This window comes from Pongo pygmaeus, chromosome 1 (genome assembly GCF_028885625.2).
Source record: "Pongo pygmaeus isolate AG05252 chromosome 1, NHGRI_mPonPyg2-v2.0_pri, whole genome shotgun sequence".
NCBI classification, from domain to species: Eukaryota; Metazoa; Chordata; class Mammalia; order Primates; family Hominidae; genus Pongo; species Pongo pygmaeus.
The window spans coordinates 205,201,080-205,227,642 of record NC_072373.2 but is presented as its reverse complement, the minus strand read 5'-3'; the positions used below and the strand labels follow the sequence as shown (position 1 = coordinate 205,227,642).

General features: G+C 47.5%; 1 protein-coding gene across 3 annotated transcripts in view; it reads left to right on the top strand.

Moving 5' to 3' along the window:
* MAN1C1 (mannosidase alpha class 1C member 1) overlaps window positions 1-26,563 on the top strand; it is a 169,547-nt gene that overhangs the window by 22,023 nt on the left and 120,961 nt on the right. The window lies entirely within an intron of this gene.

The following is a 26,563-nucleotide window of genomic DNA, read 5'->3' as shown; positions in this document are numbered from 1 at the left end:
ATGTCTGATTATCCATCTGGTATTGTTTCCCTTCAGCATGAAAAATCCTTCTTAACATTTTTTTGGTAGTGTAGATCTGCTGGTGACAAATCCTTGCAGCTTTTGTTTTATCAGAAAGCATCTCTATTTTGCCTTTATTTCAAAAGGGTATTTTTGCTGGATATACAATTTTAGGTTGACTCTTTCTTTACACCAAAGATGTCATTCCATTGTCTTGTAGCCTGAATTGTTTCTGATGAGAAGTTACAGGATATTCCCCTGCATGTGTTGGTTTCTCCTTCCCTTTGGATGCTATAAGATTTTCAGTTTATCTTTGTTTTCAGCAATTTGACTATTGTAGTTAGGTGTGATTGTCATTGTTGATCTTTCTTGGGGTTTCTTGAGCTTATTTTGTCTGTGGATTGACATTTTTTCATCAGCTTGGAAAAAGTTTGGCCCGTATTTCTTCTCAGCCCATCTTTTCTTTTATAACTCCAGTTACATATAAGTTAGATTGCTTGATATCGTCCTAGAGGTCACTGAGGTTCTGCTCATTTTTTTTCTTTAGTCTTCCTTTCTCTCTGTACTTCTGTGAGGATAATTTATAGTAACCTATCTTTAAGTTCACTGAACCCTTCTGTAATGTACAATATGTTGTAAGCTCACCCAATGACTTTTTTATTTCAGGCAATTTTTACTTTTAGAATTTCCATTTGGACTTTTTAATGGTTTTTGTTTCTCTGAGATTTCCTATCTGTTCACTGATTGTTTCCATATTTTCCTTAAATCCTAAAGCATATTTATAACAGCTTTTTAAAAAAGTTTTTGTTTGCTATTTCCAACATCTTTGTCATCATTTGGCCTGTTTATATTGACTGACTTATCTCCTGAGTATGGGTCACAGCTTCCTACATCTTAATGTGTTTAGACACTTTTTATTCTATGCTACACATTGTGGATGCTACTTTTTTGAGATTCTAGGTTCATCTGCTTTGAAACAGTTTTTCTCCCCTCTTTTTGTTGGGCTGTCAGCTGTTACTTCTTGTAGCTGTCAGAATACTTGCCTCTGGCTACTATATTCTCCACCCTTCCTTCTTTGTTATTTTCTAACCTGCGGTTGGCTAGGAAACTATTTAATCTAGCTTGTTAGCCTTATATATAAGGTACAAATAAACAGACATTGAGTAGATCTCTAAAGACTCCTGAATCAAATGCATGAACTTCAGTGTACAGGTTTTTGCATAATTTAGATATTTAAAGATTCTTACTTATTTTTTGTAATTGGCATTGGATGAGTGAAATATAATTTTGTGTTGAAACTATGACCTGAAGAGAGACAACAGTTCTCCAAAGGGCTCCTAATTTCTGGCTGATGTCATCTCAAGTTATTTGTGTATTTTTTGCTCATCTGCTTTTAGTTGTTAGAAGAAAATGTTTGTTGATATTTGTCATGTTCTAGTAGCCTCCATCAGTGTGACTTTCAGTATATTATAACCTGTCAAATATTTTCTCTGGGCTTTTTACCTTAAGCCTAATGACTGCTTTTTAAAACTTCGTTTGTAAATCCTCACATTAAAACAGTTTTTAAAAAGAGAATCATTCACATAAGCCAAATTGCTGAATTACTAATCAGAGGGATGCTAAGTAGCTGAAGGAGTTTCCAAGGCACCATCTGTAAGGTCTGATCTCTTGTCTCTCCTCATTCAGAAAATTTCAATGTGAAGTAAATATCATATTTTATTGCAAAGGTTGCCTTTAATTTCATTTGTCTGATTTGGGATGGGTGAAGGTGTTGAATAAAAGTTTTAAGTCTCTTACTTAAGATCCCTCTCCCCCATCCTCATTCTTGGAATGAACTTTTCAGAGGTTAAACCTATACTTTGCCAAGTAAATGCTGATTTCCTGGGAAGACATTTCAGCACCTTTTCTGTTTTTCTGCACTTTCTTGACCTAAATTAGCAAATCTTCCTCCTTTCCAAGTCTCCCAGAAGCCATTCTCCATGTCTGTCACATACCTTACAGAGCTCTGGAGTAGTCTTGTTTTTTAATTATAAGAATCAATAAGAAAAAGAAGACTTTAATTTCTTCCTTTCAGAACTGGACTTTAGAGAACAGCCTATAAAATAGAATCAATTTTGCTACTTCAGATTATAAGGAAACCCTTTGTAGAGAAAGGTTCATATTTTGGCAGAATAATAGCTCAGTCTAGAGACTTCTCTAGCAGTTTCAGATACTGGCATTTTTGTGTGTATAATTAGGTGAGGGGTAGAGACCCCACACTAACATACACTCAGAGGTGGTATTGTGTAATAACTTCCCTATAATCATGCTAGGATATCTATGCCTGATTGTTGATCCTTGAGTAGCTAAAAATGGTGCCAGAAATGTATCAATCCAGATGGAGCCGAGGGAAACCAACATTAGACATTTCTGTGATTAGGCACTGGAGTAGATTATAGCATGATAAGGTTCTCTGTGCTCTTAGTAAAGTGCTCTTCAACTTGGCGCTAATAGGAGCAGGATTCAGGTTTGTGAGCTCTGGAACTTGAAGTCGATTTACCTGTTAGAGAAGGGGGTTTTGGACCCTGTATAGCCTGTAGTCTTTTAAATGTAAGACTCCCCAGGGAGTCTGCTTTGAAGGGTAGTTGGGGCAATGCTTCCTGGACAGATCACGTCAAAAATTCCCAGTGTGCGGGGTATTCTTAGAGCCCACACATCCTCTTAAGAGTTTAGCTGATCCAGCCAACAGCCTTGCGGCATACAGAGCATGGGCTGTCACCCTGTTTTATGGCTGAGGGGATGAAGACCCTGAAAAGGGATGTGACCAACCCCAGGTCCCACCAGTTTAAATTGTGATGCCTAGACTTAAACCTCCCCTCCCCACTCCAAGGGTGATGTTCTTTCTGTGACGTCATTTGAAGGCTAGTTGGTGATAACTTAAAGGAAGAGTTTTCACTTTGGAATGGAAGAAAGTAGAAATTGTCATAGCCTGGATAGGCATGTAAAAGAACCGGTCTTGTGAATCTTTAGACCAGGATATCTACCCTTTATTGCAGTCCGGAATTACCTGGGGCATTTTAGTAAATACTGATGCCTGAGTTCCTCCAATTAAATCACAGGTGCAAATTTAATTGGTCTTGGGTGCAGCCTGAGCACAGAGATTGAAAAATCTTTAGAATGAACCTATGGCAATTTTGTCTTAGCCTTGACTTCTCTCTTTTCTGGCTGTAGTTCCCTTTGACCCACTTATGGAAGAGGTTGGAAATTTTCTATATTTATTAAGACCTGCACCGAAATTGAGTCAGAAAAAAGCTGGAGACAAGACTCAAAACTGAGTTTTCCAGAGTTAAGAGCAGACACTGTTTACATGATCCGGATAAGCCATGAATTTATTAAAATTTTTAGAGAAATATTGAAAACACTGACCATCTATTGAGTCTCAGTTGCATGAGCTGAAGGAAAGACAAAGACGAGTCTCTGGCTTTAAGGAATTTTATTGTGTAATCTTGACATGTACCAGAATCACTTCTAACCACATACAGATGCGTGGATGTAGGGAAATATTGCTTGGCTGCATCTATATTTGCCTGTCCCACCTAAATCTTTTTTGAGGAAGTAGCCAGGACATAAACATCTGAAATGAAAATATTTGCTTGTCCCAAAGTCGATTTCCCCACAGGCCATCGCCCTCCCTCCTGTGGCTGCCTCTGCTGTTCTCATTAGCAGAGCAGCCTTGCCCTGTTGCTGTCTGGGCCTTACAGAGATCCTGAGGGCAACAAAGCCAGTGGTCATCTGTAAAATCCAGTAACTGATTGATGCTCAGGAGATAGGGGATACTGAAGAAGTGAAAGAGCCTAACCCAGTCCCAGGTGTTCCGACTCTGCAGCCATGCTCTGCTATTTCATCTCAGCCATGCCAGGTGCTAGACGTGACTTCACCTGAGAATTGCTGACCTGGGTTGATCAGATCAAATCTATCCAGGCCACCTCTGGCAGAGCGGCAGAAAGTGAGAATATGCTGTAGATTAGTGTGAGAATCCTCCCCAGGGCTTAATGATGGTCCCTTGGAGAGCTCTGTTTCTATGCAAGAAACCTGTGAATTCTCAACCTTTGCCAACTTGCAATGGTTCTTCAATCTGCCTCAACTATTTCTAGCAAATTCTTTGGCTAATACAGCATAGAAAACACATCCTATTTGTCCCAGACTTATTTCATTCCAGCTTCAAGGGGTGGACATTTAGCCCAAGAGCATTCATAGAGAGTCAGACTTTAGAGAAGATATTTCCCTCTGTTAAATCGTATATGAAACCAAGCTTGCTCCGAGGCCGCTGGCTGCAGGAAGCAGTGACGAGGATGGAGCTTGGCAGATGGTTGTAGCTGTGGTTTCCTGGAGGCCTGTGTGGGGAGATGATTGTTTGTATATTGGTTTTCATTTATGTATTGGTCTTATTTTCATCTTCCTGAGGTACCCAGATGCTATGGTGATAGATTGATTGGAAATGACTCATTTGTCAGGGTTCTGTGGGGGACGTAGGTTCCCTTCTCATGCGCAGCAGAGTCTAAAATGTTTAATTAGATGCTGAGGCATTTCTGCATGGGACCATTTCTGCCCATTCTCCCAAGTGGACGCCATTTCTTAGGTTGCAGAGGGACGGGGTTGGGGAGGCACCTTCTAGTTCTCCACCCTCTCCCTCTATCCTCTTATTTTGTCTGGCTGCAATCCTTAATCCTACCTCCCTTTCAATTAATTAATTAATTTATTTATTTACTTACCTCTGAAACAGAGTTTCATTCTTGTCACCCAGGCTGGAGTTCAATGGCACGATCTCTGCTCACTGCAACCTCTGCCTCCTGGTTTCAAGCGATTCTCCAGCCTCAGCCTCCTGAGTAGCTGGGACTACAGGTGCCCGCCACCATGCCTGGCTAATTTTTTTTTTTTTTTTTTTGTATTTTTAGTAGAGATGGGATTTCACCGTGTTGGCCAGGCTGGTCACGAACTCCTGACCTCAGATCATCCACCTGTCTTGGCTTCCCAAAGTGTTGGGATTACAGGCCTGACCCACCACCCCTGGCCTTTTATATATATATATATGTATTATTATTTTATTATTATTATTATTATTATTTGCCTCAGCTACCGGAGTAGCTGGGATTACAGGCACCCGCCACCCCACCCAGCTAATTTTTTTGTATTTTTAGTAGAGACGGGGTTTCGCCATGTAGGCCAGGCTGGTCTCGAACTCCTGAGCTCAAGTGATCCACCCACCTCTGCCTCTCAGAGTGCTGGGATTACAGGCATGAGCCACCGCGCCCAGCCCTACCTCCTTTTATCTGCTGTTTTCTACCCCCTAACATTATTGTCCTAAAAATTGCCTTCATGTGGCTGCTAGAATTTGCAGAACTGATTCATGTTGGAAATCTAGTTGTCAAACAGGTCCAAACCAGACTTCATGAAATAATGTAGTTGAACTGATACGCAGTGAGAGGAATATTAAGTGCTGCTTATCTGTTTTGTTCCACTTCAGCTTTTTCAGGGCCTTACTTTGTTCTTACTGTGTGCCAGGCAATGCCCTGCATGGTGAGGATGGAAAGGTCTTCCGGGTGCACCATGGTAACACCATGGAGATGCTAGAGAAAGGTGTGAGCAAAGGGCTGGGGAGTCACCTGAAGATGACGTGAGCCGTGGGTGTGGGGGAAAGAATGGCATTTCAGGAGAATGTGGGCAATCCTGGGGGTAGTGGGTTTGCAAACTAGCAGAAAGCTCCATGTACTGAGTCATGGGAGGTGTTGTACATGTGGATATAGGTGCAGCTTGGAAGGGTCAAGGCTTCTACCTGGGACACAAGGTGACATAAAGAAGTGGGAGACTGAGACATCCTGGAAGGGGGAGAGGAATTTAATGCTAGGTGTGATAAAAATGAGATGCTTGTGAAATCTAGGTGGACACATCTAATGGGTTGTTGGAAATATGGACTTAGGACTGATTGGGGTAATGGTACCAGAGACATATATATATATATATATATATATATATATTTTTTTTTTTTTTTTTTTTTTTTTTTGAGACAAGGTCTTACCCTGTCACCCAGGCTGGAGTACAGTGGTGCAATCTGGGCTCACTGTAGCCTCCGTCTCCCGGGTTCAAGCAATTCTCCAGCCTCAGCCTCTCTGGGACTACAGGAGCATGCCACCAACACCCAGCTAATTGTTTTGCATTTTTGTGGAGATGGGGTTTCGCCATGTGACCCAGGCTGGTTTTGAACTCTTGGACTCAAAGTGATCCTCCTGCCTCGGCCTCCCAAAGTGCTGGGATTACAGGCATGCGCCACCATGCCCGGCCGAGAGATGTAGATTTAGAGGTCCTTGTATAGCGAGTCAGGGCTCGAAGGCTTGAGCACAGAGCCATTCGAGGAAAACCTGGATGGAAAGGGAGAGGGCTCAGAGCCTTTGGGAACACCAGTGTTTTAAAGAAGAACCAGAGGTTGGGGGAGAAGGTTGAGTCCGGTGGCAGAAAGACCAAGTGCCGCATCCAGCCTGCTTTTCCCTTTACTAGCTGATTCTGCCAAACCTGACTGCCTGCTGACCCTGGTGAGCATGCCTCAGCCACTGGCGGGGCTTGCCTGCAGTTTCCCCTTCTCCTCTCCCCTCGCCTGGTGTGCTGAGGGCGTCTTCACTGGCTGCAGGCTCCTGGGCTTTGTTTCCTTGCTGGCATCAAGGATTGGAAAGCCTCTTTATCCCCCATCTTCTGACGTTTGTCAAGGCTCACCATTCCACCTCTGCCAAGGAGCACCAGGCGCTCTGAGCTGTCTGCTTTCCGGCTTCCCACTGACAGTGCAAGAGCTCACCTGAGGACTGTCCTGTGCCTCTTCTCTTGGGCTGTGCTGCAGGAACCCAGGCTTGTAGCTCATTCCTTATCCCAGCAGAATGCCCAGAGTGGTTCCTCCATCGCCTTTCTAGAAACAGGATGCATCTCTGGCCTGGCCACACACTGAAGATTCACAGGCTAGCTCCTTCATCAGGAAAGAAGTTCATCTTCATTGCTGTGGAGGAAGGGAAGAAATTGCAGAGTGGCGAAGATGTATTTTGTCTTTACTCAGTGACCACAAGCACACAGGGGCCAAACAGATAACACCATGTTCCTCTCAGTTTCTGCCTGGAATCCTCAACTCAAACGGTAGCATTCACTTGAAACCAAGCCCCAGCCATTGAAGGGAGAATCATTTGGCAAAGTTCCTGTTGAAACCGTCATCCACTTATGTCTAAGTGGCATTCTGGCTCCAGCCATCCTTCCAGATTTCCCCGATATCTGAGCCCTCACTGCTGCCACCAGAGCCGCCCTGCTTCTTGGCCCTGCCTGGGTTTGAAGACAGCTCCTCAGCTGGGCTGCATGTCTAGGGAGGTCTTGAAGGCTCGATGCCACAGCAGTCCCTGTCTCTGGCACCAAGTAGCCTTGGCTTTTCCTGTCTTGCCCAAATCACTTTGAGCTTTCTTCAGTGGTTTGAGCATCTTGAAGAATGAATGTTGAGGTCTGCCTATCCCCTGGGGTAGCAGGTGAGATGGGGCCGGTGTACATCTATTCCAGTTCACTGTTGCAGAACTGAGAAGTGTGTGGGGACTTTCTCCTCTGTGTTCGCTGCGTTTTCAGCAGCCAGTGCTGGGCGCTTAGCCTCCTCAGAGAGGTGCGGAAAGCTAACCTGAGTTCCTGTTCCTTCCTCCGTGCTGGTCTCTCCGCAGGGCTTGTGGTGGAGGACCCTGTGGCCATCTCACCAACTACACCGAAACGCATCTGACTTCTGACGCCACGGCCATGTGCGGTGCAGCCTCCCTGCTGGGCCCAGGCCTGGCCGCTCGGAGATAGTGCCCTTATCGTCCTGGGCCTTCCAGGCTGCAGAGGGTGCGGGGAGCACCGAGGAACTGCATAGATGGCTGTGGGAAGTAGTGGCTTTTAAAAAATTGTGGTAAAATACGTATAACATAAAAACATATGTTAGCCATTTTAAAATGTGCAACTCAATGGCACTAGGTATAATACATTCACAGTGTTACGTGACCATCACCACTGCCTAGTTCCACAACTCTGTCTCCCCAAATGGAAAACCATACCCATCAGGCAGTCACTCCAGACCCACTACCCCCAGCCCAGTCCCTGGCAGCCACGAATCTGCTTTCTGCCTCTGAATTTTTCTATTCTGGATTCTTTATATAAATGGAACCATAGAATATGAGGTCTTATGACAGTTTCGAGGTTCACTGTGTTGTAGCGTGTGCGAGAGTTTCATTTCTTTTGATGGCCGGATAAAATCCCACTGTATGAGTAGACCACGTTTTGTTTTTCCATTCTTCTGCTGATGGACATTTGGGTTGTTTCCACCTTTGGGCTGTGATAAATAATGCTGCTGTGGACATTTGTGTACATGGTTTTGGGTGGGCATGTTTTCAGTTCTTTGGGGCATACACCTGGGAGTGGGATTGCTAGGTCATATGGTGACTCTGTTCAACTTAGTGGGGAACGGTCAGACTGTTTCTCCCAGTGGCTGCACCACTTTACACTTTCAGTAGCAGTGTATGAGGGGAGGTGGTGACTTTGGAGCTGAGAGTGCCAGCCCCTTTCTAGCATAAACCAAAATTACCTGGAATGACCCTCAGTGGAGAGTCGCTGGGACCAGTGGCATAAGGAGTGAGCAGGGAGGGCACGTGGGGCCTGGGGAAGTCAGGTGACATTCACAAGTGCAGCTGGGTAGGCCAGGGTCTGGTCCTCAGGTGTGGCTGAGCCCTCTCCAGTTTTGTGGGAGCGTGTGGTGGGAAGGCAGGGACTAGGGTGGTGAAAGGCTGCATGGTGAGCTTGGGAGGGCTGATCCAGGTGGTGCCTATGGTGCAAGGTGTTTGACCCTAGGGCTGGGATAATGGCAGAGTGTGGGCTCGCCCAGGGAAGACAGGTTACAAGTCCAAAGGAAGAGGTGGATCCAAGCCCAGCCCACAGATTAGGCTGATATGTGATGGCTCTGGGGGTGCTTCACTGGACTCCAGTATGGAAGGTACCTCGTCTTAACCCCAAGCAATGCCCCTATCCTGAGGCCAAGGAAACTGATTGATTCTTACCTGGGGTTAGGTTCTGAATCAAGCACACATGGTCAAAACTGCCCTCGAAAATCTCTGGCCAGGACCCAGTCCCTTGGAAGCTCAAGAGCCAAGATTTGGCTGCTTTTATTTGCTCCCAGTGGTAGCTTCTCTCTCTTCAGGGCAGAAAAGGCCAAGGTCTGGTTTGGGTGGGGAAGAGCGATGGGGGAATAGAAATTGGGATGAGGGTTACAGACAGATGGAATGGGATATGTGTGAGTTGAATGCATGTGAGCTGTGAGTCCCCAGGCTCTCTTGGCTGCTGGCTAATGGCTTAGGACCTAGGGTAGGATAGGGGTCTGAGAGGACCAGAAAGGCTGACGTTAAAGCCTCTGGGGTGCTGGGCAGGTGCTGCAGGGCTATGCTCCCACCCCTTGCTGGAAAGACCTGGAGCCAGGCCACCATCAGCCCACAGCAGCCCCAATCAGCACAAGTAGTGTCGGCTGGGCACTTGTCGCTGTGCCCAAGCTCTGGGAGCCCCGCCTGCATCTGGCAGAGGCTTCCTTTGGGGCATGTGGGCCAAGTCAGTGCCATCTTGTAGGCAGCATTAGGGTTTAGCAGTGCTACCATCTCCTGATGATGCTTCTACAGTCACTGCCTCCTGGAAGCATCTGCTCATCAGGGAGCATATTCCCAGTTTACAGATTGAGCTTTAGAAAAAGAGTGGCTTTAAGTTCCATGATTAGGAAGAGCCAGAACTAGAACACACATCTGAGGCTTCTGGCTCTAGATTCAGCGTTCTTTTTGTTGTGTTGCATTTCTTGCAGAAGTTATCTGATATTGGTGCTAATCTTTTCCTACGCTTTCTTTGTTAGAGCAGATGATGGTCTTGGGGTCATAAGTTGCAAAGAACCTGGAGGAGGAGGAGGGTGACACCTGATTCTTATGCAGGGTGCTTTCTCTCTCCCCAGGCTCTGGTCACATATGAAATGGATCTATTTTACCCAGCTCTGTCAAGGCCATCTTGACCCCTGGCTCTGCCCCATCTGTCCCTGCCCTTTACTGGGCAGCAGCCTCCCCAAGAGACAAGCCCTCACCTGGAGTTGGCAGAAATCTTTGAGTGGAGCCTCAATTCTGATGAGACACAATTAGCATCCTCTGCTGTGGCCCCGGCTTTCAGCAAATGGTAAACTCTACTTGAGGGCATAATTCAATTATGAAAATCTATTTCTCTTACACATTCGAAAAATCTCCTAATGTGCCTTTGTGCACACACAAATTTAGTGACACATCACCAAATGTGTATGTGGTTGCCATGGAAATGTCTGTCTTCTAACATGGCATTCCAAGAGCAAAGAGAAGGGAAGTTTTCTTTGAAAAGAGAAGCAGAGCAGAACTTGGCTAATTGTCATCACACTAATCCCCAAACTGTCATTCTTCACTGACTACCTGTCTTCTACTTCCTGTCAGCAACTGAACAGGGGAAGGCAAATCAGTGTGCAGGACTGGGTCTCTCACATTTCCTTAGGAATTTCACAAGCATTGTTCTTAACCCTTATGTCAAGCACATACCAGGAAGGACACCAGGTCTTCTTGATTTGAGTTTGCACCTAGAAGCTTAGAAGCAACCTTCCTGGACTGTCTAGCACTTGCCACCCATGAGTACTCAGAAGAACTCCTGGCACCATTTCTCTGTGGCAAGCGCAGGCTGAATAGGGCTTCTGAAGAAGCTTTGTGTTTCCCACCAGAGCTTTTTGTCTTTGTGACAAGGGCGTGATGTGACAGCATATAGAGCATGCCAATACGAAGGCACTTTTTGAGTGTCGGAAATCCCAAATGTTTCTTTGTGGTGGTGTGAGTCCACAGTGTGGGACCTAAGACTGGTTGGATGCCTCTGGTCTTCCCAGCTCAGGCTCAGGTTGATCCTCACCCTCACTCTTATTTTCACTTGTCCTCTTGACTTTCTTAACTGAGCCTTTCTGTGGGCAATGAGGTCCTCGTATTTCTGGACTTACCAGCAATCTCTGAGGGGATCCTTGGTCCATATTAGCGGACCCTTTGACTGGGTCACTGGGCTGCCTTTCCCTAGTTTTGGGGCTGGGTAGCAGTCCTTTTTCTTTTTTGGAGATAGGGTCTTACTCTGTCGCCCAGGCTGGAGTACAGTGGCGCAATCTCAGTTCCCTGCAACCTGCCCCTCCCGGGTTCAAGCAATTCCCCTGCCTCAGCTTCTCGAGTAGCTGGGATTACAGGTGTGTGCCACCATACCTGGCTAAGTTTTGTATTTTTAATAGAGACAGGGTTTTGCCATGTTGGCCAGGCTGGTCTGGAACTCCTGGCCTCAAGTGATCCGTCTGTCTCAGCCTCCCAAAAGTGCTGGGATACAGGTGTGAGCCACCGCACCTGGCCTGGCCTTGTTGCTTTTAGTATTGAAAACTCTAGGATGCTCCATCTTGTCTGTGGTTGTACTGGCTCCTGAGAAGACCTTTAGCCACTGGCCTGGCTGAGTTGCCAAAGTCGGGGGACGGGGCAGTGCACAGACCCAGCTTCTGACTCTCAAAGCAGGGGCTATAAATTCTGTATACTCCCATGTCCACAGCTCTGCACCCCTGACTGGGGCTTGTGGGTCTCCACTTACTGTGGGTCAAGCAGCAGGACAATGTCCTTCTTGCTTTTATAAATCAGGTCCTTAACATTGTTTCTTACCCAGTGTTTATTTCTCTGGCCCTAAAGGGATTAATCAAGAGGCATCTAGCTCATGGCTGGGCTGTGACCTTATTGAATGTGTGTAAATTTGACCAAGAGCTGAGGAAATCGTATCAGCAACTCCGTAGGGGTTCAGAGCCTTTTATTACCAAATACAGTGTCCAGTGTTTGCTCTTCTGAGGCTGCTGCAGGTGGCCACTGCTCCAGTCTACTTCCATATAACTCTTGCTTCTGAGGTTGTTCTGAGGTTATTTGGGGGCCTGTTTGGGGAGCTCATGACCCCCCGCAGAGAGAGCAGGTCCAGGTATGGCCTGCTTGACTCTGTGGCCTTTCCATGGCCTAACCAAATCTCTCCAGCAAGGGACAGGGCTTTTAACAATAGTAAATTCTATTTGGGATAATAGAGAACTTGGCTTTGACATAGTGTGTTCTCATTCTTTCTTTCTGCCATTTTAGACACCAATAAATCTACCAAACTTGGGTGTATAAATGGCTGTTAGGAGAGCTGGATGCCCCCTTTCACTCTTGGCTTGTGCAGGTAAATATCAATTTAGTCCTTGCAGACGGAGAATAAAGGAGACTTGGTTGTCTCCCTAATCCACAAACCCTGTAATTCTCACCTGGAAAATCTAGCTCTCCTATTTCAAATCGGTTTTAATAGCAAAGGCTAAAGGGAGGCTTTATTGCTCTTATCCAGGCTTATTTTTAAACTTTTTTTTTTTTTTACTTATTCATTCAGTAAATAAGAACTCCTCCAAGGAGACCTGGAGGGGGTTGGCTTATGAGAAGGGGAGTAGGTGAGTAAGTGGAAGCTTGGTAGGAGAGATTTCCACTGGGTGGACACTCACAATAGGGGCCGCTCACCAACTGAGCAGGTGTTCTGAAAATCGGCAGATCCCGAGGACCGGGACGGCTGCTGCAATTCTAGAGCACCAGTGGGGAATCCTCTGCCACACTTTCTTCGGTCCCAGAGGAGAAGCGGGCAGACTGGCCCTGGTTGGAGACTCCTGACAGTGACCAGCCGCAGCTAGTCAGAAAGACAGACTTCCCTGAGTGAGGGGCAGGAAGGCCCTGGTTGGTCCCGGCCTGCACTGGCCTTGCACGGCTCTTCAGCTGGCCTGTAAGCCTCCCCCGAGCTCACTGTCTTGTTGCTGGCACCTGGGCTGCTCATTGCCCTGCAAGTGGTATGAGTGGGATGGACTCCTGTTCCCGTTCTGCCCTGGTCATGTGTGACAGGCAGGAAGGAAGGGGCAGCCCAGCACTGTGGACCAAGTGTCCTCAAAGAAGTATCCAGCCTTTGCTTTGTTGGAGGGGCCGTGACCCAAGGTGAAAATCCTTTTCTTAGAGGAAAATGCTGTCTGCAGGGAGAGAACAGTGCTGCCTCCCTCTGCCCTTGCACGGAGCAGGTGCTCAGAATTAACCACACACGGGTCCTTCTGGCCTGTTCAAAGGTGTTATAATCCCCACCCTGGCTATGACCTGAGGTTAAATGTCAGAAAGAAAATAAGATGTTCCCCACGGGAAAAATCTATGCACTGGGGGTTATATCAGGCTGATTTCAGGTGTTTCCTCAGACTGATAGGTTGTAAGGTTTAGAAAAGCAACTAAGTCCTGCTCCATGTGGGGTGTTAGCAACACGTTCCCACGTCACTATAACGGGTGCTTGTGAAGGAGGAGAGAAGACCCTGCTGCCTGCCTGCTGGGGCCAGCGACTGGCCTGAGCAGGGATTGTGGAGTAGTTTGGGAACCCAAACTGTCCTGCTGCCCAGCAGTGGCCACTCAAAGCCAAGTGCTTGATCTTTCTGATTGGCCTCTTCATAGCAGCTCCTGACTCCTAAAAGTCTGACCCCAAGGCCTCCAGGCACTTCCTGAGGACATGTGTGGACACTCTTGTCCTGGGGTCTAAGCTTAGGAGCCTTCCCGCTGCCGCATGTCAGGCCCTGAAGGCCTGTGTAGCTCCTGGAAGAGGCCTCCCTGACCAGAGGTCCAGGAAGCAGGAGGGACTTCTGTGCAGGACAGCTGCTGCCTTCTTGGTTGCTGTTGGGAAACAAATGGCTTCTCCAAGTAACGCTGGAACTCTTGTAAGGATCACTCACTGCCAAGGAGTCTGCTCAGTGTGGCAGTGGCGCTCTCCCGGGAAGTGAGACTCTGCAAATGTGTTCTCAAGTTCTGTTCCAGCTGGCGCCAGCCCTTCCCACCCCACAGGCTGGAGGCCCCCAGCACCTGCTCAGGCATGGGGCCGAGTTGCTGGCAGCCCTTGGTGCATCGCTGGTTAGCAAAGACCAGAGCCTGCTGCCTGCCTGAAGCCGTGTCATCTTTTCCCCTGCCTTGGTGGGTCTTGGCACTGGCAAGAAGTTGCTTCCTCCTGAAGCAGAGCGTGGGTGCCCTCCCACCGACATGCAGGATCAGTGGTGGGCCTGGAGCAAAAGTTAGTCAACCTCTGCCTCAATGTCCTTTTCTGCACAATGGGTGACAGTGGGATCACCCTTGGGGTTGCAGTGCTCAGCAGGGTGCCTGGCCCGTAGGAGGTGTTTAATCAATGTTGGCTTTATTGTGATCACAGCTCACTGTAGCCTCAACCTCCCAGGCTCGAGCGATCCTCCCACCTCAGCCTTCAGAGTAGCTGGGACTGCAGGCATGCACCGCCACGCCTGGCTAATTTTTTGGTATTTTTTGTAGAGATGAGGTCTCGCCATGTTGCCCAGGCTGGTCTTGAACTCCTGGCCTCGGGAGTTCAAGAGATCTGCCCATCTTGACCTTCCAAAGTGCTGGGATTATCGGTGTGAGCCACCACATCCAGCCTGTTTTTTTGTTTTGTTTTTGTTTTTTGAAACAAGGCCTCACTGTTTCCCAGGCTGCAGTGCAGTGGCACAATCTAAGCTCGCTGCGGTCTTGACCACCTGGGCTCAAATCCATCCTCCCACCTCAGCTTCTCACGTATTTAGAACTACAGGCACATGCCACCATGTCAGGCTAATTTACTAATTTTTTGTAGAGGTGGGGTTTCACTAAGTTGCCCAGGCTGGTTTCAAACTTCTGGGCTCAAGTGATCCTTCTGCCTCAGCCACCCAGAATGCTGGGATTACAGGTGTGAGCCACCATGCACAGCTGTCACTCCTCTGTTGAAACCCCCAACCATTTCCCAATACTGCTGGTCCCTTATTAGGGGCCTTTATGGGAAACCATCTTTTTGTGTTGTGCTGTGACTACTTGTGTGGCCCTAAGTCAAATTAGGTGTCTTGTCATCCCACCCTGGAGGAGGACCTCTGGCTTCTCAGGTGGGGTGCTCCACGGATTCCCTGATTTTTCTGAATGTTCTCGGACCTAGTAAGTATCAGTGTCCAGGGCCGAGGGGTCACATCACAGAGGCCGTTGGTCTTAAGAGCTGCTTTCCCCAGAATGAGGCTGCTGTGGTTTGGCCTTGGCTCCCCACAAGTCTGGCTTCTGCAGGAAGTTTGCTGAGTAGCCCAGCTCTTCCCTAGAGGGCAGGGGATCAGGCATGTTTGGGAGGGCAGAGCAGGGCCAGGTGGGGGCAGGGAGCAGCATGCTCCAAAACTTGCCACCCATCTTCTCCAGTTCTCAACTGGGCTACTTTTGCTCCCCGAGGGGAGTCAAAGGTCAGTTTCTCGAGACGTTTTTGGCTGCCACACTGGGGATGCTATGGGCATCTCGTGGATAGGGGCCAGGGAAGCTGATAACCATCAGATAGCACCCAGGAGAGACTCCACAGCAAAGAATTATCTGGCGCAACATGTCAACAGTGCTGGGACTGGGAAACCCTGACCTATTCCTGGTTGCGCAGTGAGACAAGTTTTGGAACTCCCAGGGTTATAGCAGCAGTATCACCTAGATGGATCAGCCTGAGCCCTTCATCCCCTCATCCCCCAACCCAAATCATTTATCTTTGCTGATGTGCTGTGTAATTATGGACAAATTCCTTCCCCCGACCAGAGCCTTGGCTTTCATTTCTTAGACACAGCGGTCCTGGGGTTGCCTTCCAGATGAAGATCTATCAAAGACTTGAAGTCTTGTGTATGTGGTCCTAGAGGACCCCAGGCTGTTATACCGATCCATGAGGCATCTGACCCCTTCCAAAGGCTAAGGCTTTACAAAAGGAAAGCAGTTTTGACTTTGACTTTGGGGTGGGGAGACTGTTGAGCTGCTGCTGCTGCTGCTGCTGAGTGAGATCCAGGCCCCTAGTTGAGGAAACTGTCCCACGCCAAGTGGGTGCTCACCCCCAAGCCTGCCAGGTCCCAGGACTTAGCTGTTGCCGAAGCAGCTTTTCTCTTCTCCAAATAACTGTGCTTTCTTTATGCTTTGCTTTTACTTTAATCTGTGTGTGGCCGCACTGGAAAGGCTGACTTCATGGCAGATGCTGTGGAACGTAATCTGCTCATGTTTAGGCTGTAAATTTTCTTTTTTTGTTTTTTGAGACGGAGTCCTGCACTGTCACCAGGCTGGAGTGCAGTGGTGCGATCTTGGCTCACTGCAACCTCCGCCTCCCGGGTTCAAGCCATTCTCCTGCCTCAGCCTCCCGAGTAGCTGGGACTACAGGCGCACACCACCACGCCTAGCTAATTTTTGTATTTTTAGTAGAGACGGGGTTTTGCCATGTTGGCCAGGATGGTCTCGATCTCCTGACTTCATGATCTGCTCACCTCGGCCTCCCAAAGTGCGGGGATTACAGGTGTGAGTCGCCGTGCCCGGCCTAGGCTGTAAATTTTCTATGGTTCCAAAGTGCTGTGGAGTTCACTGGAACACATGCTGTCCTCTGATAATTGAAGTGGCTTAAAACAAAACAAGTCTTTATTGGTTTGAAACAAACCATCTTGTGCGCTGTGCTTTTTTAAAACAAAAGCAAAACTGACACCATATCTCCAATTGAGAGCTTCAGCCTCCTTCACCCCCAGAGATCCGGACTAAGTAAGGAATTTATTTACCATGTGATCTTGGGCAAGTCCTTTCAACTTCTCCAGGTCTGAGTTTCAACTACAAAATGTGGGGATAAAACTCTATCTCCGAGCTCCCTTGCAGCCTGTCACTCAGCTCCTGGAGTCCGTGGATCTCAGGGAGGGAACCTGCTGTCCAACACTGCTCTTCCAGAGTTAAAGTGCCCCTTCTGCAAGGTGAGGGCGAGCTGAAGAAATGAACCCCTCTTCTTGCCTCTGTAATTATGATTCTCAGATGCTCTCAAAATACCAAATAACTAGTTTAGTTACAGGGAACTGGTGGACACTTGTAGTTTAAATCTCTTTCCTTGGCTTCAAGGGAGTGAGCTGAGTTTGACAAGCAGAAATGGAAAACTGTTCTCAGGTTCTTTCCTCTGGCCCTTGGGGATAGCAGATGACTGATGTCTGGGGCAGAGTCTAGCTTTTTAGAAGGCAGGCTCTTCCTCCGACATCCTCTCCAACTCCTGCTTTCTCTCCTTGTGTCTCTTATCGGCCTCTGATTAGGGGTACTGACTTGCAAGTCTATTGGATGAAATTCTTCATTTTTTCCTCCGGAAAAGGTGCCAATTTTTCCTCAGGGACTTGTTCTGGGGGTTAATAGGAGAGTGTAAAGAAATTCACTTTTGCCCCCAAACCTCCATTTCTCTTGTTGCAGTTTGATTTAAAGAAGAAAAGTCTTGTCCTTGAGGCTGACAGTGTGGAATAACTCCCCCAGGGCTGCGGGTCGGGGAGAGAGTGCAGGCCCTGGACTGGGGGTGCTCAGGAGCTGCGAGTGAGGGAGTGAGTACAGGCCCTGGGTTCAGGGTGCTTAGGAGCTGCCTCCTCTTTTTGGGAGGGCCCCAAATGGACTAGCAGTCCAAAGCTGATGTATGTCTTAGGTTGGGATTATCAGTCTTTTTTTTTTTTTTTTTTTTTTGAGACAGTCTCACTCTGTTGCCTAGGCTGGAGTGCAGTGGCATGATCTCGGCTCACTGCAACCTCTGCCTCCCAGGTTCGAGCCATTCTCCTGCCTCAGCCTCCCAAGTAGCTGGGACTATAGGCATGCACCACCATGCCCAGCTAATTTTTTAATTTTTAATAGAGACAGGGTTTCACCAACAGGGTTGGGCAGCCTGATCTTGAACTTCTGTCCTCAAGTGATCTGCCTACCTTGGCCTCCCAAAGTGCTGGGATTACAGGCGTGAGTCACTGTGCCGGGCCTATAACGTACTTTTAAAGACGTCGTTTCATAATACGGCTACGGAAACATTTGGCACCTGCACTGGGCGGCTGAGTTGCCTGCTTTGATAGTGCTTTGCCCAAGTGTTCACTGAAATACTTTCTTCAATGTTACAGGGTCAGCTTCATATTTGGATAAATAAGCCTGAGTATTGAATTCCTTCTGGGGTCTCTAATCGTCTGTGTGTGTCTTTCTGCTGTATGTCAGGCTGTGCTTAAGCCTGCTTAATTGCAGTGGTTCACTTGAAAGTGCTGTTAGAAGTACAAATTAAAGGAGAAGACACTTGTTGGGTCCTGCCCAAGCTGGCATCTTGCTATCTGTTTAGGTTTGCTATTCAGGGAGTAGTCAAGGAGGGGAGAGAGATGGAGAGAGAGATGGAAAGATAGACCAACCTTGGGTCTTTTTTTTTTTTTTTTGAGATGGAGTCTCTCTCGTCCAGGCTGGAGTGCAGTGGCATGATCTCGGCTCATTGCAAGCTCTGCCTTCTGGGTTCACGCCATTCTCCTGCCTCAGCCTCCCGAGTAGCTGGGACTACAGGCACCCGCCACCACGCCCGGCTAATTTTTTGTATTTTTCGTAGAGACAGGGTTTCACCGTGTTAGCCAGGATGGTCTCGATCTCCTGACCTCGTGATCTGCCCGCCTTGGCCTCCCAAAGTGCTGGGATTACAGGCGTGAGCCACTGCGCCCAGCCCCAACCTTGGGTCTTAACCAAGCAGGGGAAAGGTCTCCTGCCTGGGGTCCAATTGGAAAATGGACCCCAGGCCCTCAGCCTTCTAAGGAGAGCCTGCCACAGCCATGCTTACCATTACCCAGCGCACAGTTCTGGGTCCTGAAAACCGTTTTCTAGGAGTAAAGGAACTTTCAGACTGAGCAGACTGCCCTTCCCCACGCCTTTCTCAGTGCCTCTTCCCCAGAGGTTGAGGAGAAGGAAGGGCAAGAGTTATCAGGCCAGCCTGGCCAGGGTGCAGCTGGGTGCGAGTGCTTGATGTAGGGGGAAAGCCATGAAGTGTGGCCCTGAGGCTTGAAGTGGTGGCGCCTTCCTCTTGCAGCCGGAGGTGCCTACCTTCTAGTGAATCATCCGCACACAGAAGCAATTTATGCTCCTCATTATTCTTTAGCAAGAAATAATTTCCTACCCATTTGTCACTTTAAGACTAAGGGCTTCATACTCCCTGAGCAGAGAATATAGTAGCTTGTTGTACTTCAGTTCTATTTATGTCCCATTTGGGGGTTTGGGGGCTGCCCTTTGACAAACACACAAAAAGGAGATTGATACAGCCGGAGCCATAGACAAACAAGACGACAGGCCCTGGGAACATGGGAACCTTTTGTCATGCCCTGTTACCCATGGGGGCTTTGGCCTCAGTAAGTTATTACTGGCTACCACCTCCTTGTATATATCATCCTCACTAGAATGAAAACACCCATGTAACTCTTAGTGAGTTGCTTGCTCTGCATTGAGGCCCCAGGGATACGAACCCCAGGCTGAGCCTATGTGTGGCTGGAAGGAAGTGGATGGACACACACACAGCCTGACCCACCAGCTGGACCACTGCTCACTTTCAGGGCTCACCCACCTCAGCATTTCCAGCCAAGGCCCTGTGGTGCTCGACACCATCTCCTTGCCTGCTGCCCTGTCCCCTGGCCTTGACCTGTCTGAAGATGAGACCACCTTTCCTGCTCTCTGGGAGCCCCTGGTCCTGTGCAGGGTGGCCTAGTAGATATTAGAAATTCAAAACCGAAACTCAGTGACTGCTGCAGAGAGTGGGCCTTTCCCATAAACTGTTCACCTTCACAGTGGTGAGCAAACTGAGGCTCAGAGGTGTTAAACAGTGTGCCCAGTTACACAGCTTGAAAGTGGCAGTGCCAGGTTGTGAACCTGGAGCCAGGCTATGAATCTAGAGTGACGCCCTTGGTTATCCCAAACCATAGACCCTAATGGCTAGCATGAGTGGGAGGGGACTCGAGGCTTCATGGGGAGTGAAGGCAGGTGGCCCCAGGCTTGGAATGAGCCTAGTAAGGAGACAGCTTGGCTGTTCATCCAAACTTGCTTCTTCTTCTTCTTTTTTTTTTAAATGAGGTCTGGCTCTATCGCCTAGGCTAGAGTACAGTGGCACCATCTCAGCTCACTGCAACCTCTGCCTCCCAGGCTCAAACCATCCTCCCACCTCAGCCTCCCCTGTAGCTGGGACTACAGGCGCATGCCACCATACCTGACTAATTTTTTTTGTATTTTGTGTAGAGACAGGGGTTTCACCATGTTGCCCAGGCTCATCTTGAATTCATGAGGTCAAGTGATCTGCCCTCCTCGGCCTCCCGAAGTGTTGGGATTACAGGCGTGAGCCACTGTGCCCAGCCCCAAACTCACCTCTTAATATTCTGTCTCTTCTCTGAAGTTCCTCCCAGCTGCTCAGCCGATTGCCACTTATAGATATTTCCCCACACGCCCCCAGCCTGTGCAGTTCCATCAAACTTTACACACACACACAATCTGAGTGGGGTTGTCCTGCTTGCTTGTGTTGCCTGCAGTCTGCATTTTTCAGTCCTGGCCAGCAGCAGCATCGGTGGCCCTGGCCCTGCCAGACGCCCCTGCATCGTGCCTGAGCCTGCTGCCCAGAGGGGACGCATTGGGAAGAGCAGGAGGCCGTTGCAGGGCTGAGGAAGGACTGGAGCGGCGAAGGCACCCGCCTGCCTCGGATGTTCCCTGATCTAAGCACAGCTGTACCCAGCTGGGACTTGGATGTGACTCGGGTTGGGGATTGGTTTGTCCTGTTGCTGAGCCAGCATCCTGGGAAGCCTTCAGAGTCAAGGCTGTTTGGTTCTAGGTGGCTTGTCTCCAGGGTTGTTTCCCCACACTCCCTGGGGCTTATAGTTCTATTTCTGTAGCAGCCTTGGCTCTGCCCCCGACCTTCATGTCAGACTTAGAAATACCTCTCATCTGGATGACCTGCAGGGAGCTGCTGCTTTGGTCCTCAGACTGCAGTTTCCTACATTACATACTTCCTTATGTAAAAAGCACAGTGCTGGCTACCTCTTTCTCAAGCTGTTCCCTCCAGGAACTGAGCAGGCCTGGGATGTGGCCAGAACATGACTTTTAGAATCCCTAAACCTGGGGGAGATTATGGAGCCTAAAATATAATTCAGAAGAATCTTTCTTTTTTAATGATAAAAGTTACCTGTTGTACAAACATTGATGTAGCTTCTTTCTAGCATTTCTGATTGTGCAGTCCTGGGTGAGTCCATTGAAGCAGAATCTCCTGGACTCCAGCTTTGCCAGTGCCCAAAGCAAGGCTTGGTCTGCCTGTAGGATGCACTCAGGGATGACTCCTGAGAGCCAGTTGTTAAATTTTCAGAAATGTTGTATGCCAATTGTTAATAATAGCCATTCTTTAAAAACAAACTATATAAAATTATAGTTAAATAAATCAAAAACAAGGGTAGCCAATACTCAAAACGCATCCCTTCCTAATTGTTTTACTATATTATTTATCTATTTCACCTGTTGTATCTATATATAATGATACGTCACAGCCCACACCAAATCCACGTTCAGTGACATCATGTTGGTAGCTCTAAATCAGCCCTGGTAGGAATATTTCTGTTCGCCACAGAAATTGGCAGACACTATAAATTCAGGTTTGATTTATTGTTTTGATAATTGCCTAGACTTAGAAAAGTGGTAGAGAGAATGCTAATCTGATTAAACTTAAAAGTGTTTATATATGGCCCAGCGTGGTGGTTCACGCCCGCAGTCCCAGCACTTTGGGAGGCTGAGGCGGGTGGATCACCTGAGGTCAGGAGCTCGAGGCCAGCTTTGGGAGGCCGAGGCGGGTGGATCACCTGAGGTCAGAAGCTCGAGGCCAGCCTGACCAACATGGAGAAACCCCGTCTCTACTAAAAATACAAAATTAGCTGGGCGTGGTGGCGCATGCCTGTAATCTCAGCTACTCGGGAGGCTGAGGCAGGAGAATCGCTTGAACTTGGGAGACAGAGGTTGTGGTGAGCTGAGACTAAGATCGTGCCATTGCACCCCAGCTTGGGCAACAAGAGTGAAACTCCTTTTTTTTTTTTTTTTTTTGAGTGTCGCCTAGGCTGGAGTGCAGTGGCACAATCTCGGCTTACTGCAAGCTCCGCCTGCCAGGTTCACGCCATTCTCCTGCCTCAGCCTCCCGAATAGCTGGGACTACAGGCGTCCGCCACTACGCCCGGCTAATTTTTTGTATTTTTAGTAGAGACAGGGTTTCACCGCGTTAGCCAGGATGGTCTTGATCTCCTGACCTCGTGATCTGCCCGCCTCGGCCTCCCAAAGAGCTGGGATTACAGGCGTGAGTCACCACGCCCGGCCTGAAACTCCATTTTTGAGACAGACTCTTACTCTATCACCCAGGCTGGAGTGCTGTGGTGCAGTCATGGCTCACTGCAGATTTGAACTCCTGGGCTCAAGGGGTCCTCCCACCTCAGCCTCCCAAGTAGCTGGGACCACAGGTGCACACAACTATGCCTGGCTAATTTTTTAATTTTTTGTAGAGATGGGGTTTCACCATGTTGCCCAGGCTGGTCTCAAACTTCTGGGCTCAAATGATCCTCCTGCCTCGGCCTCCCAAAGTGCTGGGATTACAGGTGTGAGCCACCATGCCTGGCCAAAAGTGTGTCATTGTAAACGACAGTATTCAAAACTTACCATCCAGTTCAGCAAAGAAGTGGCTCACATCATTGATAAACACATGAAATTCTGGGGTTTTTTTAAAATTTCAGTTTTATCTTATTTGTTAAGGTACATGAAAATATCAGCCATTGCCCATGTTGAAGCTACATGCAGAGGGTTGGTTGTTAAACCGCACACTGCTGGGTGCAGCTGTGCTGTGTGGCCCATGTATTTCATCATCTCTATGCCTTTGCTCCTGGCTATTTCCTTTTACTGTCTTGCCCAAGTCCCATTTCATTCACTGACTCATTTATTTCACAAATAAGTATCCAGTGTGGACTGTGTGCCAGGCACCAGGGACACAGCAATGAACAGGACAGACACAAAATACAAATTCTGTTCTAGTGGAGTTAGAGGAACAATAAGCAAAATAAATATGTTAACGGCATGGTATGCAGTTTCAAACTCTTCCCTCTTTTCCCCAGAGCACAAATGTCCCCCTCTGTGTCTTGCTCTCCCCCACCGAGGGTGAGTTCTGCCTCCATTGTGGCTGGATCTTTCCATCTCACACCAAAGGAGACGAGGCTTAGTTTGAGCACAGGGTCTGAGCAGAGATGTGTGCATAGATAGGAACTCGAGACTGAAGCCTGGCTTTGTGGAAGACAGGCAGGAAGCAGGAAGCAGAGCCACAGTTTCATTAGAGTTCGTGAAAATGGGATGTCTCCTCCCAATGTAATGATTTGCTAATTGTTCTCAGTGCTGTGTGTGGGGTTGAAGGGAGATCTAAGATGAAACTTTTGCACCTGCAAGGAGTTAAAAATATGTAATGAAAGAAATGTCACAGGATAGCCTGCTCATTCCCTCATCTATTTGTTTTGCAAATACAAGTCCTACCCCACATCAGGTGCTATAAGCTCTGTAAACTGTAAAGCCAAATGATCTACAGTCTCTCCCCTTGAAGAATTTTTTAACTTGGGGGCAATTTATAATCCAGATTGCTGGCAAGTAAGCAGTGGTCAGAATGCTCCGGAAGCCTTCCCTATCTCTCTGGAGTCATCAGGCCCTTGCAGGTAGTCAGCCTCCTCTCTCTGTTGTCCTCTTACTTATAATTGACCTCAGTTTATCATTCTGCATCTGTTTGTGTGTTTGATTGATGTTTGTCTCTCTCACAAGAATGTCAGCTCCAAGAGGCAGGGACCTATGTCTGTCCTGTTCACTGAGCCTGGCATGAGGAAATGCTCAGGAAAACCTTGTTGAATAAGCAAATGCAGGGAGGACTGAGAGTGGAGGAGGGAGATGGTGTGAGAGGCCTCACGGGTGTCCTGGAGAACGAGCCTTCGTTCTTTGACATCAGGCAAGTGAATCCAGACTCCTCAGCATTTGTCAAGGTGCGGCTAGACAACACCTCCATTGCGTAGTCATATTCCTCTATGGAGAGATCTCTAGAACAGAGCACAGCAGTTTGCATTACAGCTTATACATGATTCTTAACATTTTCTCGTGTCACAGACTCCTTGCTAACCTGATAAAAACTATAAACGTTCCTCCCTAGAATAATGCTCATGGCATGCACACATGCGCACACATACACACAAACATGGTTCCCTAAAGCCCATCCGTAACCTCCAAATCAAGAACTCTGCTTTAAAAAATGTGATCCCATCTGGGCATGGTGGCTCACACCTGTAATCCTAGCACTTTGGGAGGCTGAGGCAGGAGGATTGCTTGAGCCCAGGAGTTCAAGACCAGCCTGGCCAACACAGTAAGATCGTCTCTATTAAAAAATATATTTAGGCCGGGCACGGTGGCTCACGCCTGTAATCCCAGCACTTTGGGAGGCAGAGGTGGGCGGATCACAAGGTCAGGAGATCGAGACCATCCTGGCTAACACAGTGAAACCCCGTCTCTACTAAAAATACAAAAATTAGCCGGGCGTGGTGGCGGGCGCCTATAGTCCCAGCTACTTGGGAGGCTGAGGCAGGAGAATGGCGTGAACCCAGGAGGCGGAGCTTGCAGTGAGCTGAGATTGCACCACTGCACTCCAGCCTGGGCGACAGAGCGAGACTCCATCTCAAAAAAAAAAAAAAAAATACATACATACATACATATATATATATATATATGTCTATATGTGTATATATATATTTAGGCTGGACACAGTGGCTCACGCCTGTAATCCCAGCACTTTGGGAGGCCAAGGCGGGAGGATCATGAGGTTAGGAGTTTGAAATCAGCCTGACCAATATGGTGAAACCCCGTCTCTACTAAAAATACAAAAATTAGCTGGACATGGTGGCAGGCACCTGTAGTCCCAGCTCCTCGGGAGGCTGAGGCAGAATTGCTTGAACCTGGGAGGCAGAGGTTGCAGTGAGCTGAGATCATGCCACTGCACTCCAGCCTGATCAACAGAGTGAGACTCCATCTCAAAAAAAAAATTATATATATATATATTATTTATTTATTTATATTATTTATTTTAAATATATGTATATTATATATATTTTATTTATATATTATTTTAAATATATATCATATATATAAAATACATATATTTAAAATAAATAAATAAAGAAATAATGTGATCTCCATAGCAGACACACCTCGTATTCCTCTGTAGCCCCAATATCTAGCACAGTTCTTAGCATATAGGCAGCACTTATTGTGTAATACAGTAGTCCCCCCTTACCCACAGGAGATATGTTCCAAGACCCCCAGTGGATGCCTGAAACTTTGGATAGTACTGAACCTTATGTATACTATGTTCTTCCTATACATATGTCGCCATAAGGTTTAATCTACAAATTAGGCACAGTAAGAGATTAACAACATATTTGGAACAATTAATCTACTGTAATAAAAATTATGTGAATGTCGCCTCTCTTGCTCCCAAAATACTTCATTGTACTGTACGTACCTATTTTTGGACCTCGGTTGGCTGTGGGTAACTGAAACTGCGGAAAGTGAAACTGCAGATATGGGAGGATTACTGTATTGGGGATTACTGTGTCGGGGGCATGGTGGGATGAATGGGGAGATGGGTATGTAAAAAAGTGTCTGGGTTTGCCATGACCTACATAGAGCTGAGCTGACAATTCCATTGAAGTTGCGAGGGAGAGGGCCACTTGAGCGGAGTGGTAGCACTCTATACCACTGCTCTGTCCTGGCCCTGCGGGTTCTTCCCATACCCAGGAGGCCCACAAAGTCCGTAAGATCATTTTCCAAATAAAAAGTTAGAACACGGTGTCTGACACATTGTCTGATAATGGGACAGAATATTTGAAATTGGGCCTGTCTCAGAAAACCAGGGGTTATATGAATTTAAAGGAACATGACTTAGTCCTTCCTGAGGCTGGTAGGGTTCTTCTTGGTGCTTCTTTAAGCCTCCCAGAAGGGGGATGATCAGGGACTAGGCTGCGTTCCCCATAGAGACTAGGTTATTCTGGGTAGAGGGGCCCGGTATGGCAGCCCATCTGCCCTCCACACTCTCTGTGGTCGCCTGTGTTGGGGGACCTGAGCATTAGTGGCACCCCTATGCTGCTCATTACCACCCCAAAAAGTAGTCAATCCTGGCTTTTAAAATGTTCAACCCTACTAGTTTTTTTTTTTTTATTTTAATCCCTATTTTTCATATGAGGCATTTGGCAATGCTGATTTTTAGACACCACAATAGTTCAAAACCATGGGGAAAAAAACCTTACAGTACTAGAATTTGCTTGGAAAACAGTTGTCAAAGAAATAGATTTTGCAAAACATTTCCTCCCAGGAGAGTGCTCACTTTCCATGTATCCCCACATTGAACATTATTCTGCCATATGATAGTGGTAGGCAAAGGTACTGTAGACAACAGATAATTTGTCTAGCCAACATCTAATTATGAATTAAAGCCCTGGCTGGCACTTTTACAGCTCAGCAGCCAATGATGGACAGAGTTCAAGTTGAGTTTACAGTGCATCTGAAATGTTCTTGGACATACAGGAATGATGGAAGATTTCTTGGCCTTGGCTACAGAC